Here is a 14643-nt window from a genome sequence, read left to right on the forward strand (position 1 = left end):
GTTTTGTGAAGCCGCCATTTTATTATCCTCGCATTAGCATTATTAGCATTAGCCCAGCGCAGAAACGCAGAGAGACTAATTTATGGCAACACAAAATAAAACATGGGAGCGGTGGAGATGAGGAGGTGTCGGCGTTCTGGCGATTAACTCGGAAGGCTTCAGTAGAAGCTGCTGGGACTGCCAGCAGCTTCTACTGAAGCCTTCCGAGTTAATCGCCAGTCCCCAACTCCGGGGACTTCCGGCCGGGGACTTTGGGCGGCAGTATATGCCGTGAAGTGGTTTGCAGCCTGCCAGTAAACCCAAAGCAGAAGAAGAAGGGACGTCAGCGGCTTCTACAGGCGTAGAAAAAGCTTGAAGCTGGGCGTGTCTGACGGCCCGTCTACACTACAGGCGTCAAAAAATGCTTTCAACGCTTCGCCCATTCATTTGAATGGGGTGACGTAGGATATTTTCAAACTTCGCCGAACTGCATTGTGGGTAGCATGGCAAGGCGTTGCAAGCATCGCGAGCGTCTATCGGCGTCAAAAGTTGAACAATGTTCAACTTTTGAGGCTCGATGCTTGCTCGAAGCTGGCGTCAGCCAATGAAATCCCGTTTATGCAAATCTGCCAGTACAAGCGCTAGCTAATCAAACCGCGTGTATGCTGGGAGAGACTACGCAGGTAATTTCCTCATATTCAAAAAAATGGAGGGAAAATTCATTATAGCGGTAGTGAATCACCCGGTGCTGTATGATCAGTCTCTGTTCATCTACCGGGATACAAACCGGAGGAGCGAGGCATGGAGGGAGGTGGCAGAGACAGTGGGTGAAACTGGTAGGTTTTCGCCTGTTTGGGGATTTTATATCCAGTTTACTTCGTTTTAACATTGCTATTGCTTTGTATGTCGGGGGCGGGAGATTCATGTGATTGGTTGTTGGTCGCGTTGCTCGCAAAAAATCGCCACGCCTCAGACACGCCCAGCTTCAAGCTTTTTCGACGCCTCTAGTGTAGACGGGCCGAAGACACAGCCACGCAAAAACTGCAGCATGTGTACGGCTCCTGAGGCTTGGCGATTTTTTGCGAGCAACGCGATTTTTGCGTTTTTTTTAACGCTTATTCAAAATAGCAGAGAAACATGCATTCTTGTACTCAGGAGGGGACATTGACAGAGGATTGTTGGAAAAGTACACAGTAAGTACTTCATAGTACTTCTGGGGGTAGTTTTACTAGTACTGAGTCCAACAGGATCAATCTCATGAAGAACTAATGGCAAAAAAAATAATTCCCTCATCAAACTTAGCAGAAGTGTCTAGATGTTGTTCTCAGCAGGGGACTTTGACAGAGTATTCCTCAAACAATACATAGTAAAAGTACTTCAATCAATGTATTGTTAGTAGTAGGCTAACTAATACAAGTCAAACAGTATCAATTTCATTAAGAACTAATGGTAACATTATATTTGTATCATTCATCAAAGATAGCAGAAAAACACGCATTATGTGGCCTACTACGGAGGGGACTCTGACAGAGGATTACTCACAAAGTACACAGCAAAAGTACTTCATTTTATTTCTGGTAGAAGTCAAACTAGAACCGAGTCCAACAGTGTCAGTTTCCTTAAGAACTTGTGGTAAAACATATTTGTATCACTCGTCAAATATAGCAGGAATGAAGAGCAGCTGATTTGAAAAAACTCGAGAGGCGGCGGAGTTGACCGCAGTGCAGAATCGCTGTAGCCTATAGTTTAAATCTCATAACAACGTTGTCCGTTTTAGACAGAGGCTTATTATATTTACAGCCCTTAATAAAATCCATTTTCTGGGCTCAATATGTGTCTTGGCCGTTTTCGTTGTGATCGCTAAATTCACCTTGTTTCCCTTTGTTTATAATATTATCAACGCTTTTGTTTTGAAATCACTTCCGTGAGTTTCGCCCCGCCCCTCGCTCCAATGACCATTAGACCATTTAGTAAGGTAAAAAGCAAAAAGGCCTCTTAAACGCTCTTCCGTTTACGTGTTTAATAAAGAAGAACAATTGGACGGTAGATACACGGATTTGAAATAGTATAGCAATATGCTGTAAAATTATGTGAAAGCATGAATAAAACTACACATCTTCAGATGTTGTACATACATAAGTGTCTATACACTAATAATACAAAGTTATTATGGCTGTGTGTACCTTGTGTGCACCTCCTAGTGGTTAAAGCACGTTATTGAATTCTTGTTTTTACGTTATATTTGATTACAAAAATATTAAGAGTACATACTTTCATAGGGGAAAAGTATAAATATAGAAATATAGAATATAAAAAATCAAGAAGATACTATAAGTGATCTCTACAATAAAACAGTTTAGTGCAGGATGTACAAAGATATTAATAGGAGGAGGTGCAAAACAGAAAAACGAATGAACCTTTATTTAAACATTAAATAACAGATTAAGGTCTTCTTTTAAATAAGAAAAAGACTTTGGGGGTATCTATCTACAGATAAATATTAAGCCTGACAAAGTACTTAACGTCTAATATATTGCTTTCCTGCAATGTTAACTATGTTGAAGCACTTATTTTAACTGATATTATACATATGAATTATACTCTTATGTATGTAGATAGAATAAGAAATGTGCAGAATATGACAGTTTAATGGTGGAGATACACACATATTGATAGATGTCTTGTAATGCACTGTTGAGGAACCTGTGACCCAAGTGTTTCATTCATTGCATAACTACACCGTAGTTGTGTATATGATATGTCAATACACCTTTGAAAATCTTGAAAGGGACGTGCAAAATAGCCATAATATACAGTCTTTAATTAACTATTAGTAGAGAATAACGAGTAATGAATACACTTTATTACTTGTTTCCATTCATGTCAATTGCAGATACATGTTTAGTCTTCTCAAGCACCAACTATCAAATATCTCTCCTGATTGTTGGCACTTGACAATCACCTTACCTGAATTTTACTCAGGTGTAACTAAAGTCTGATTTAAGGGTTGTTTATATTTCACATCATTAATCAGAATCTGCAAAGTAACTCAAATAAATGCAGTGGAGTAAAAATACCAGGTTAACCTCTGAATTGTAGTGGAGTAGAATTACAAAGTAACAATGAGCTGTCATGTGGGTATTAATGCTGTGCATTATGGACACAAGCGATTTTCACCCATTTATTAATTATATGTTTTACATTTGATAACACCAATGTGTTTAATACTGGCAACTTCTAATTGTGGGAAAAACGAAAACGTTCAGTAGAGAAGTCCCATAGAACATTTTGCGAAACACAATAGCCAGCATGTGTAGTTCTGGGGGGGCGTTCGAGTCCAGTTTTGGATAGTCTGGCGTGGTTTCGTTCCATTTCACACAGCTGTTTGACGCTCTGCGTAACCTTACGGGGACTGTAGTCCTAAACGATAGCTGGGGATTATGGGTAGTGTAGTGTCTTCGGCCATCCTAAACTCAGAAATGTTGACAATCGCAATGATGCTCGAAATGTCCCTTATAGGCCTACGTCTGTTTCCGGTTATTTTTATTTTGAAATTCAGTTCCTGACGGACGCCAAAAAAGCCCGAGATTATGGAATTAAACCAATAAATAAAAGCAAGGATAATTGTGTGTTATTGGTGAGTAAATAACAGTGTGTTATTTTGAAAAGAATATCGAATTAGAAGGAAAAAAATATTTAAAAATACAGATTTCCGTATTCTGAGGCTCTGAGCCCCATTTATTTTCCTCACAGACGGTAACAAAAGTCCGAAATTATACGATTTCAAATAAAAGCAATAACTGTGGCTTGATATTGAGTAAGAACATGTTTTTATGAACCACACAGCTTTCGGTCTTCCTCGACCCGACCGGAGAAAAAGACGTGCTGCAGGCAGTAGAAATATATTGCTTTTAAAATCGTGCTGTGCAACACGAAAAAAAGGGGCAAATCGTGTTGGTGAACACGAATCAATAGATTAAAAATTGTGTTGGTGAACACGAAATGCCGTGAGACTGGGTTGTATATAGATGTATAGCATATCATTGATGCAGTCTTTCTGAACACCTTTAAAATAAAATACTGCAAATGAAGAATATTTGTAATGTTCTGCACAGATAGTGCCTTAACTTGAATTTGAAAACACATGGCAACTTTATTAATACAGCAGATGAAAAGATTTGTGGAAGGATACATTCTTCATGGGCTTCAATGGCTCTCTAGATAAAGGGCGTTTTATGGTTGCTTGTATTATCCTCAGATAGTGGTTTGTTTAAATAACTAGTGACATTTTAATAAATATTGAAAAAAAGGGCTCCAAAAAAGGCATATATAACCTGGTCGGCATAGCCAGTCTATATTTCTTCAAGCACCACAAGATCCAGAGGTTATAAAGTACAATTCTGGGCCATTGATTGTGTTATTTCTCCAAACACATACAGTGAAAATGCCTGTTGTGAAGCCTTAAAATGGTGCAGGAAAAGGACTTTACATTGTATTATATACTTAAAGACAGGACTATTCAGTTAAGAGAAGAGAAAAAATGGAAAGAAAATTGTTATAATGGGTGATGTAACATTAATGACAGACATAATATGAGGTCCTTGGCACTCAGACTTTAGAGGGGTCATTTTGTGATCATGGGGCATCACCCTTACAGCATCAGGACAATATCATATGGAGTCAGACACTGGAAGTGTGCTGGAGGCTGATGCGTTGATTGGGACTGATGGAAGGATGAGGCTGATGAGAATGTAGAATCTGTGAGGAACGAACTAGCGGCAGAGAAATAATTATATATTAAAAGACAGCAACATCATAAGAAGCCAACAAGAGTGACAGAGTGTGTCAGTGTGCTGAAGGATATTTGTGACCAGCTATCCAGGCCAGACTCTAAAGACTTTCCAAGGTGTAAAAATGCTGCTGCCGGAGTACTGACTGGAAGTATTGCTGATAATATGTCCACCATATCCTCTTAAAATACTCTGTCCAACATAGCCGTGGGAACATGTTTCAAATGGGGGGTGCTGTGGGGATGACACCAGGGCTGGTTCTGACCAATTTGCTGCCCTAGGCGAGATTTTAGCAGGCAATGAAAAACCTCTACAAAAGACCAATACACTACAAACAGAGAAACTTATTTACATGGTGGACAGCTTATATAAAAAGGCTTAAAATGCATTTAGTACTCAATGAACATGTTTGATTTGGGGGGTGGACGTCACATCCTCTAGGGGGGTCCGGGGTATGCCCCCCCCCAGGAAGATTTGTTTTAACATTTTAAAGTAAAATGCTTCAATCTGGTGCACTTTGAGCAGAATTACTAGACACCTGATCTAGGGGGTACAACTCTAAACACCCATATGGAAAAGATCGGTTTATATTTTAATAATCAAATAAGTATGTGAACATAACCAATAACCTACCATAGCCAATAACAAATAAATGTAACTTATTTTATTTTTGTTGTTGATTCATATCTTATTTTACCAGTTAACATTTATTTATTTATGCCTCTTTTTTAATCTCTCCAGTTTTAAATGATATTTTTGGTTTACTGTCCTATAGTATACATTGAAATGATTTAAAACCTGTTTTTATTTATCCTAATAATTATAAAGGAGTGCCTTGGAAATATTTGTTTACATAAATTGTGATCAAAAATTTTGAGACCCACTGAGATAACTTAGACTAAAGTGAACTATCTAAACCCTCAGAGTCCTTTACCTCACTGAGCTGTAGTTATCAGCCTCTCAGTCTGACTGGAGAGGACTCTCCCTCCACATTATTGTAGAAACAGCTTCTTTTATCCGTTAGCGCAACAGAAGCTAAAAACAAGCAGTATTAACCAGTGCATGAAGTAAAGTAAACATAATCCATTAGAAGTACAATCCTCATATATCATACAGTATTATTGTTTAAAACCTAAAAAGACCTCCTTACATAGATGTTCTTAGTAATTGGTTGTGGGTGTCCTAGCCTCCTGCTTTATGAAGAATAGGACGTGTATTGGAAACCTGAATATATACACTATATTTAAAGTAATTCAGCCACTTCAGGGGACCATGGGACTCACATCAGTTAGCATCAGAAGTAAAAAGGCAAAAGTGTTTAAAACTACCATTTATCAAAGTATTTTACTTAGAAAAGCTGCAGTGTGACCCACATACTTTAAGAGTCGTGTTTACAGAGTCAATGTTACCCAACACAAGATCAAAGGTTCCTGTTGAGCTACACCTCCCTTTTTTGTCCCATCTGCCAAATATTGAAAAATAACCCAATAACATAGATTTATTGTTTTATTCCGGGATGGTGAAACTTTAGAAGATCCAATACTGGACGAATACGTAGATTATATTTCCCTCTCATGGACTTAGGCATCCATAGCCGTAGGAACATGTTTCAAATGGGGGGTGCTGTGGGGATGACACCAGGGCTGGTTCTGACCAATTTGCTGCCCCATAGGCAATATTTTAGCTGGCAATGAAAAACCTCTACAAAAGACCAATACACTACAAAAAGAGAAACGTATTGACATGGTGGAGTGTCCAATACTGTCAGTCTCAGGAAGAAAGGCTTTTTAATGCTTATTAAAAATAGCAGAAAAACATGCATTATTGTACTCAGGAGGGGACACTGACAGAGGATTACTGGAAAAGTACATAGTAAAAGTACTTCAAAGTACTTGTGGGAGTAGTTTCACTAGTACTGAGTCCAACAGTGTCAAACTCACAAAGAACTAATGGCAAAAATCATTTTTTCCCTCATCAAACTTAACAGAAGTGGCTTGATTTTGTTCTCAGGAGGGGACATTGACAGAGGATTTTTTTTTAAAACAACACACAAGAAGTACTTCATTGTATTGTGGTAGTAGGTGTAAGACTACTGAGTCAAGCAGTATCAATATCATTAAGAACTAATGGTAAAATTGTCTTTTTATCACTCATCAAAGATAGCAGAAAATGTCATTATGTAGCCTACTATGATTATGTACTATGGAGGGGACTCTGGCAGAGGATTATTCACTAATTAAAGTAAACCGTAAAAGTAGGCTACTTCATTTTATTTCTGGTAGCAGTCAAACTAGTACCGAGTCCAACAGTGTCAGTTTTATTAAGAACTTATGATAACAAATATGTGTATCGCTATCGATCATCAAATATAGCAGGACAAAAAATGAAGAGCATCTGAATTGAAAAAACAAACTCGAGAGACGGCTGAGGTGACCGCAGTGCAGAATCGCTGTAGTTTAAATCTCCTAACAATGTTGTCCATTTTAGACATAGGCCTATTATAAATACAGCCCTTAATATCATTCATTTTCTGGGCTCAATATGTGTCTTGGCCGTTTTCGTTGTGATCGCTAAATTCACCTTGTTTATAATATTATCACCGTTCCAAGCACACGAGTGCTTTTGTTTTTGAAATCACTTCCGTGAGTTCCGCCCCCGCCCCGCCCCGCCCCGCCCCGCCCCGCCCCGCCCCGCCCCGCCCCGCCCCGCCCCGCCCCGCCCCGCCCCGCCCCGCCCCGCCCCGCCCCGCCCCTCGCTCCAATGACCATTAGACCATTTAGTAAGGTAAAAAGCAAAAACGCCTCTCAGACGCTCTTCCGTTTACTTGTTTAATAAAGAAAAACAATTGGACGGTACACGGATTATTTCAGACTCAGTATTTACATTTTTACATTCAAAGAAAATCAGTAATATCTTTAAAAACTACAAGTCCTTTTATATCAGCTGTGCACCGTTATGGTGTAAATATAACCTATCTATGAATTAGATCAAATGTAAAAGTCAGCCGAATTAGTGTTGATACTGCAAGGAGACGTATTGTGTGAAGAGAAATTGAAGATGTTGTTTAATTCTTGATATATTTATAATCCACGTCAAGTATTCAGTTTCGGCAGCATTTCTTCAGTTTTTCCAAAGGTCTTCTCATCAGGACTCTATAAATAAAGAACTACGGCAGATCTGTAATATGTAATGAAGCCGAACCGTGTATTACAATGCCGTTATGTGACGACATTCAAAGAGAAAGGCAAGAGCACTCGGAATTAAGTATTATTTTATTCTTTTAAAATGTTTTCCGGATTTCATATCATATAAACACCAAATCCCAGCATGCATTGCGGCTAAAACACCCAATCAGCGAGCTTAAACCCATAGCTGAGGATCTTGGGTAATCACTCGAAATGCCTACGTCTGTTTCCGGTTATTTTTATTTTGAAATTCAGTTCCTGACAGACGCCAAAAAAGCCCGACCTCCAAGGGACGTTATTTCGGAAAAATTATGTATTGAAGTTAATGGAGAGAGAAAGATTATCTTTCGATCCCGTTTGAATTGTGCCACGAATTACACATATGATGTTTGTCAATTTAAAAGATAATTTTGCAAGTCAAAAAAATAAAAATGTGTCGTAAAACTGTGAAGTAACACATTTGTTCGTGTGAAACGCTGAATGAACTACATCTCCGGTCTAGCAGAACAACAAACGTCACCAAGATGGCCGTCACTACTGTCTTGTCAACAAAAGGATTGTATACCCTCACTATCACCACAATGAAACACGTCCAGAAGAATGTCATGCAAAGCTGCCTGCCTGCCTTCCTTTGATTCTCTCAGAACTGCCTGGTCTTTTTAATGTAAATGTCAACCATTTGTGCAGATAGCGTGAAGTAGAAAAGATCGCAGATGCTAATGTAGCGTTAGCATTTCTCCCCTCGGCTTAAATTGTGTATTATAGAATGATCACACCGGTGTGACAGTACTCTTTAAAGGGTTCACGAAATATGACTACTCTTACTGTTTAACATGTTGGGTTACTTAATGTTACTTCATATTAAGGCTAATACAAATGACAAGGCTGTAATGCTAACTAACGTGCTAGCTACTAGCTAGGTAGCTAACTTGATCCAGCCACTCCTGGTCCTTTCATCAGACGGGAAGCGAAAGAACGAGCAAGACCCATTGCTGGTATGATAACAACCTGGTACTAAGCACACGGGCATCTTGTTAAAGTTATCTTATCTAAGCCAGCGCCATATAGATAGATTATATCTATATGGCGCTGATTTTAGCTATCTCTTAGTGGAGGAATACAGTTATGACATCACTTACGCGACTCTGGGATTTGTAGTATTTCTAGTTGCGTATTTTTCATAGTCTTATATTTCAACAGTTTTACGACAAACTGTGACTTTTTTGACATGGAAATTATTTTTTAAGATTGACAAACATCATATGTGTAATCCATGGCACAATTCAAACGGGATTGAAAGATACATTCTCTCTCTTCATTGACCTCAATGCATAATTTTTCCGAAATAAGGTCCCATGGACCGGATGTAGATGGGCGTGACTTGGCCACTCTATAGATGCATTTGTACCAGTGTAGAGATCTGCGCATTGATAGTGATGTCCAGTTAACTAAAGAGTACAGTGTGGGGTTTACAGTTGGCTATGAACCTCAGAGCCCCATGGTGAACAGCGTCCAGCAGATGAAGGGAGTGAGCTGAGGTGTTCATGTACACAACGTCCCCGTAGTCCAAGAGCGGCAAAAATGTGGCAGCTACAAGCCGTTTCCTAGGACTTGTGGAGAAGCAGGCCTTGTTTCTAAAAAATAATCCCAGTTTTAATTTCAGTTTCCCTAAAAGATAGTCAATCTTAGTAGTCATAGATATTCAATAGTCAAGTTTCTGTAGGTGTGAACAGCTTCAATGTGGTTATGCTGTGCACATGATGCAGGGAAGAACAGTTGGTAACTTTTTCTTCTTGGAAAACAACATGACTTTTATCTCGTCTGAATTTAACACCAACCTGAGGTGGAACAGGTGTGACTGAAACGTGTCAAAAGCAGACTGCAGACGTTCAAATGCAAGGGCAGCAGTGCGAGCACAACAGTATAGATCAGTATCATCTGCATAAAGATGTACAGAGGCATCAATATTTTGATGCATATCATTTATATAAATTGTAAAAAGGGTGGGTCCCAAGAACGAACCTTGAGGAACGCCTCTGGGCACATGAAGAAAGTTTGAGGAGAGACTGCTGAATTGTACAAATTGCTTGCCATTTGAAAGATAGTTTGAAAACCAAAAAACAGCTTGGTCAGACAGGCCTATATGGGGTAACTTCTGGCATAGAATGCCATGGTCCACAGTATGAAATGCCTTGGATAAGTCTATAAAAAGGGCAGCACCAGAGTTCCCGTTAGCCGGTAATTACCGGACTACGACCGGTAAAATATGCTGAAGACCGGCAAATCTAAATCTCTCCGGTCAAAGTGTCCGTTCAAAATAATTTCCGTTTAGTGCAATGCCGCATCAGTTGCGCAACTTGCGCCACTTATGTGACAGACAAAAGAGTATGTGACAGACAATAATAGTCCATTCTAATGTCTAACACTTAATTTGGAGAAAGAGATGTCCTGTATGGGTTGATTGTGCGTTGATCTGTTGGTAATGCCTCGGGGTTCCGGTGGCCATGTAAACAAATGCATAATGCTGCGCTATACTTTATGGCCTCGCCTGGTTGCATAGCGACGCTTATTGTTTAGGTGACTTTTAATAAGCAGGTAGTCTTATCATTAGCTAGAACTAGATCTGATCGATATGGCAACCCAGTCGCATGGCATTTCGTGTTCACCAACACGATTTTCCCCTTTTTTTCGTGTTACACAGCACGATTTTAAAAGCAATGTATTTCTACTGGTAATGTGTTTCGTGCCTGCAGCACGTCTTTTTCTCCGGTCGGGTCGTGGAAGACCGGAAGCTGTGTGGTTCATAAAAACATATTCTTACTCAATATCAAGCCACAATTATTGCTTTTATTTTAAATCGTATAATGTCGGACTTTTGTTACCGTCTGTGAGGAAAATATATGGGGCTCAGAGCCTCAGAATACTGAAATCTGTATTTTAAAATATTTGTTTCCTTCTAATTTGTTATTCTTTTCAAAATAACACTGTTATTTACTCACCAATAACACACAATTATCCTTGCTTTTATTTATTGGTTTAATTCCATAATCTCTGGCTTTTTTGGTGTCCGTCAGGAACTGAATTTCAAAATAAAAATAACCGGAAACAGACGTAGGCCTATAAGGGACATTTCGAGCATCATTGCGATTGTCAACATTTCTGAGTTTAGGATGGCCGAAGACACTACACTACCCATAATCCCCAGCTATCGTTGGGATGTTGGAGTTGCAGTGCGCCAAGGTTACGCCGAGCGTCAAACAGCTGTTTGAAATGGAATGAAACCACGCCAGACTATCCAAAACTGGACTCGAACGCCCCCCCAGAACTACACATGCTGGCTATTGTGTTTCGCAAAATGTTCTATGGGACGTCTCTACTGAACGTTTTCGTTTTTCCCACAATTAGAAGATGCCAGTATTAAACACATTGGTGTTATCAAATGTAAAACATATCATTAATAAATGGGTGAAAATCGCTTGTGTCCATAATGCACAGCATTAATACCCACATGACAGCTCATTGTTACTTTGTAATTCTACTCCACTACAATTCAGAGGTTAACCTGGTATTTTTACTCCACTGCATTTATTTGAGTTACTTTGCAGATTCTGATTAATTATGTGAAATATAAACAACCCTTAAATCAGACTTTAGTTACACCTGAGTAAAATTCAGGTAAGGTGATTGTCAAGTGCCAACAATCAGGAGAGATATTTGATAGTTGGTGCTTGAGAAGACTAAACATGTATCTGCAATTGACATGAATGGAAACGAGTAATAAAGTGTATTCATTACTCGTTATTCTCTACTAATAGTTAATTAAAGACTGTATATTATGGCTATTTTGCACATCCCTTTCAAGATTTCAAGATTTTCAAAGGTTTATTCATATACACAACTACGGTGTAGTTATGCAATGAATGAAAAACTTGGGTCACAGGTTCCTCAACAGTGCATTACAAGACATCTATCAATATGTGTGTACCTCCACCATTAAACTGTCATATTCTGCACATTTCTTATTCTATCTATCTACATAAGAGTATAATTCATATGTATAATATCAGTTAAAATAAGTGCTTCAACATAGTTAACATTGCAGGAAAGCAATATATTAGACGTTAAGTACTTTGTCAGGCTTAATATTTATCTGTAGATAGATACCCCCAAAGTTTTTTTCTTATTTAAAAGAAGACCTTAATCTGTTATTTAATATTTAAATAAAGGTTAATTCGTGTTTCTGTTTTGCACCTCCTTCTATTAATATCTTTGTACATCCTGCACTAAACTGTTTTATTGTAGAGATCACTTATAGTATCTTCTTGATTTTTTATATTCTATATTTCTATCACAGACCTTCTACTTTCCCCCTATGAAAGTATGTACTCTTAATATTTTTGTAATCAAATATAACACATAAAAACAATAATTCAATAATGTGCTTTAACCACTAGGAGGTGCACACAAGGACACACAGCCATAATAACTTTTTTATTATATTATTAGTGCAGGACACTTATGTATGTACAACATCTGAAGATGTGTAGTTTTATTCATGCTTTCACATAATTTTACAGCATATTGCTATACTATTTCAGACTCAGTATTTACATTCTTACATTCAAAGAAAATCAGTAATATCTTTAAAAACTACAAGTCCTTTTATATCAGCTGTGCACCGTTATGGTGTAAATATAACCTATCTATGAATTAGATCAAATGTAAAAGTCAGCCGAAATAGTGTTGATACTGCAAGGAGACTTATTGTGTGAAGAGAAATTGAAGATGTTGTTTAATTGTTGATATATTTACGATCCACGTCAAGTATTCAGTTTCGGCGGCATTTCTTCCGTTTTTCCAAAGGTCTTCTCATCAGGGCTCTATAAATAAAAAACTACGGCAGATCTGTAATATGTAATGCAGCCGAACCGTGTATTACAATGCCGTTATGTGATGACTTTCAAAGAGAAAAGCAAGAGCACTCGGAATAAAGTATTATTTTCCGGATTTCATATAATATGAACACCAAATCCCATTATGCATTGCGGCTAACACATCCAATCAGCGAGCTTAAACCATAGCTGAGGATCTTGGGCAATCGCTCAAAATGCCTACGTCTGTTTCCGGTTATTTTTATTTTGAAATTCAGTTCCTGACAGACGCCAAAAAAGCCCGAGATTATGGAATTAAACCAATAAATGGATAATTGTGTGTTATTGGTGAGTAAAAAACAGTGTGTTATTTTGAAAAGAATAACAAATTAGAAGGAAAACAATATTTAAAAAAATACAGATTTCAGTATTCTGAGGCTCTGAGCCCCATTTATTTTCTTCACAGACAGCAACAAAAGTCCGAAATTATACGATTTAAAATAAAAGCAATAACTGGCTTGATATTGAAGAACATGTTTTTATGAACCACACAGCTTCCGGTCTTCCACGACCCGACCGTAGAAAAATACGTGCTGCAGGCACGAAACACATCACCAGTAGAAATACATTGCTTTTAAAATCGTGCTGTGGAACACGAAAAAAAGGGGAAAATCGTGTTGGTGAACACGAATCAATAGATTAAAAATCGTGTTGGTGAACACGAAAGTAAACGCGAGTAAAGTCTAAACTGGCGGGAGAGAGAGATCAGCTGCTGCTGACGAGTCGACACACAGCTCTGCATAATCACCTGTAGCGGTGAGCGGAACAAAACACACACTTCAGGTTAGAATAACACACGTGTAGCTATTTTAATGACCTCTCAAACTACCTAAACTAGTTATAGATAAGTTTAGTTTTACTGTCGGGTCACTCATTACTGATCCGCGAGCTGCATGATACTGACAGGCTGCCAGGAGAAGGAGAGAGAGCTCCGTTTATTATTCCCGTGTTATTATAAGTTACTGTAAACTTTTGAATAGTTAAACTACTATGATTAGTTTGTTTAATATCAAATCATATCAATTTGTTTTAAAGCACAATAAATAACAAAGAAGACCTTTGACCGGCACTTTTCTCATTTTGTCCGGAAGATTTAAACTTTAACGGACATGTTGACTGCGAAAAATATTCTAACGGGAACTCTGGGCAGCACAGTAGCTCTTTGCGTCCAAGCCTTCAATAATGTCATTCACTACTTTCAAAGCAGCCGTTACTGTACTGTGCTGCTTCCTAAAGCCTGACAGGTGAGGAGATAGAATGTTGTTCAAGCTTAAATATTCTTTGATTTGATCATTCACCAGCCTTTCAAGTACTTTAGCTAAAATAGAGAGGTTGGAAATTGGTCTGTAATTATTCATCAGCATGGGATCAACACCTTTCAATAAGGGGAGAACATTTGCAGTTTTCCAAACATCTGGAATGACATTGTTTGTTATAGAAAGATTAAAAACATGACACACTGGTTGGGCTATAATATCTGCAGCTAGACGTAAGAAACAAGGGGGGAGATTGTCTGGGCCTGCTGATTTATTGGGGTCTAGGCCCTTTAGAGCCTTACAAACCAGACAGAGAAGGGGTCAAAGGAGAAAGTGCGGCTACTGGAAAAAGTTATGTAACATCTAATGTAAACATGAATGGACCAAGGATAGACCTCTGTGGAACCTCTTTCTGATGGTAAAATGGCCTGAATGAGTACAGTCAGCAACGGTAATAGTTTATAGTTCAAAGCAACACTCTATCCAGCTTATATGAGACTAA

General features: G+C 38.4%; 1 protein-coding gene across 1 annotated transcript in view; it reads left to right on the plus strand.

Moving 5' to 3' along the window:
- LOC117538267 (oocyte zinc finger protein XlCOF6-like) overlaps positions 1-14643 on the plus strand; it is a 115981-nt gene that overhangs the window by 8823 nt on the left and 92515 nt on the right.

This window comes from Gymnodraco acuticeps, unplaced genomic scaffold (genome assembly GCF_902827175.1).
Source record: "Gymnodraco acuticeps unplaced genomic scaffold, fGymAcu1.1, whole genome shotgun sequence".
Taxonomy (NCBI): Eukaryota; Metazoa; Chordata; class Actinopteri; order Perciformes; family Bathydraconidae; genus Gymnodraco; species Gymnodraco acuticeps.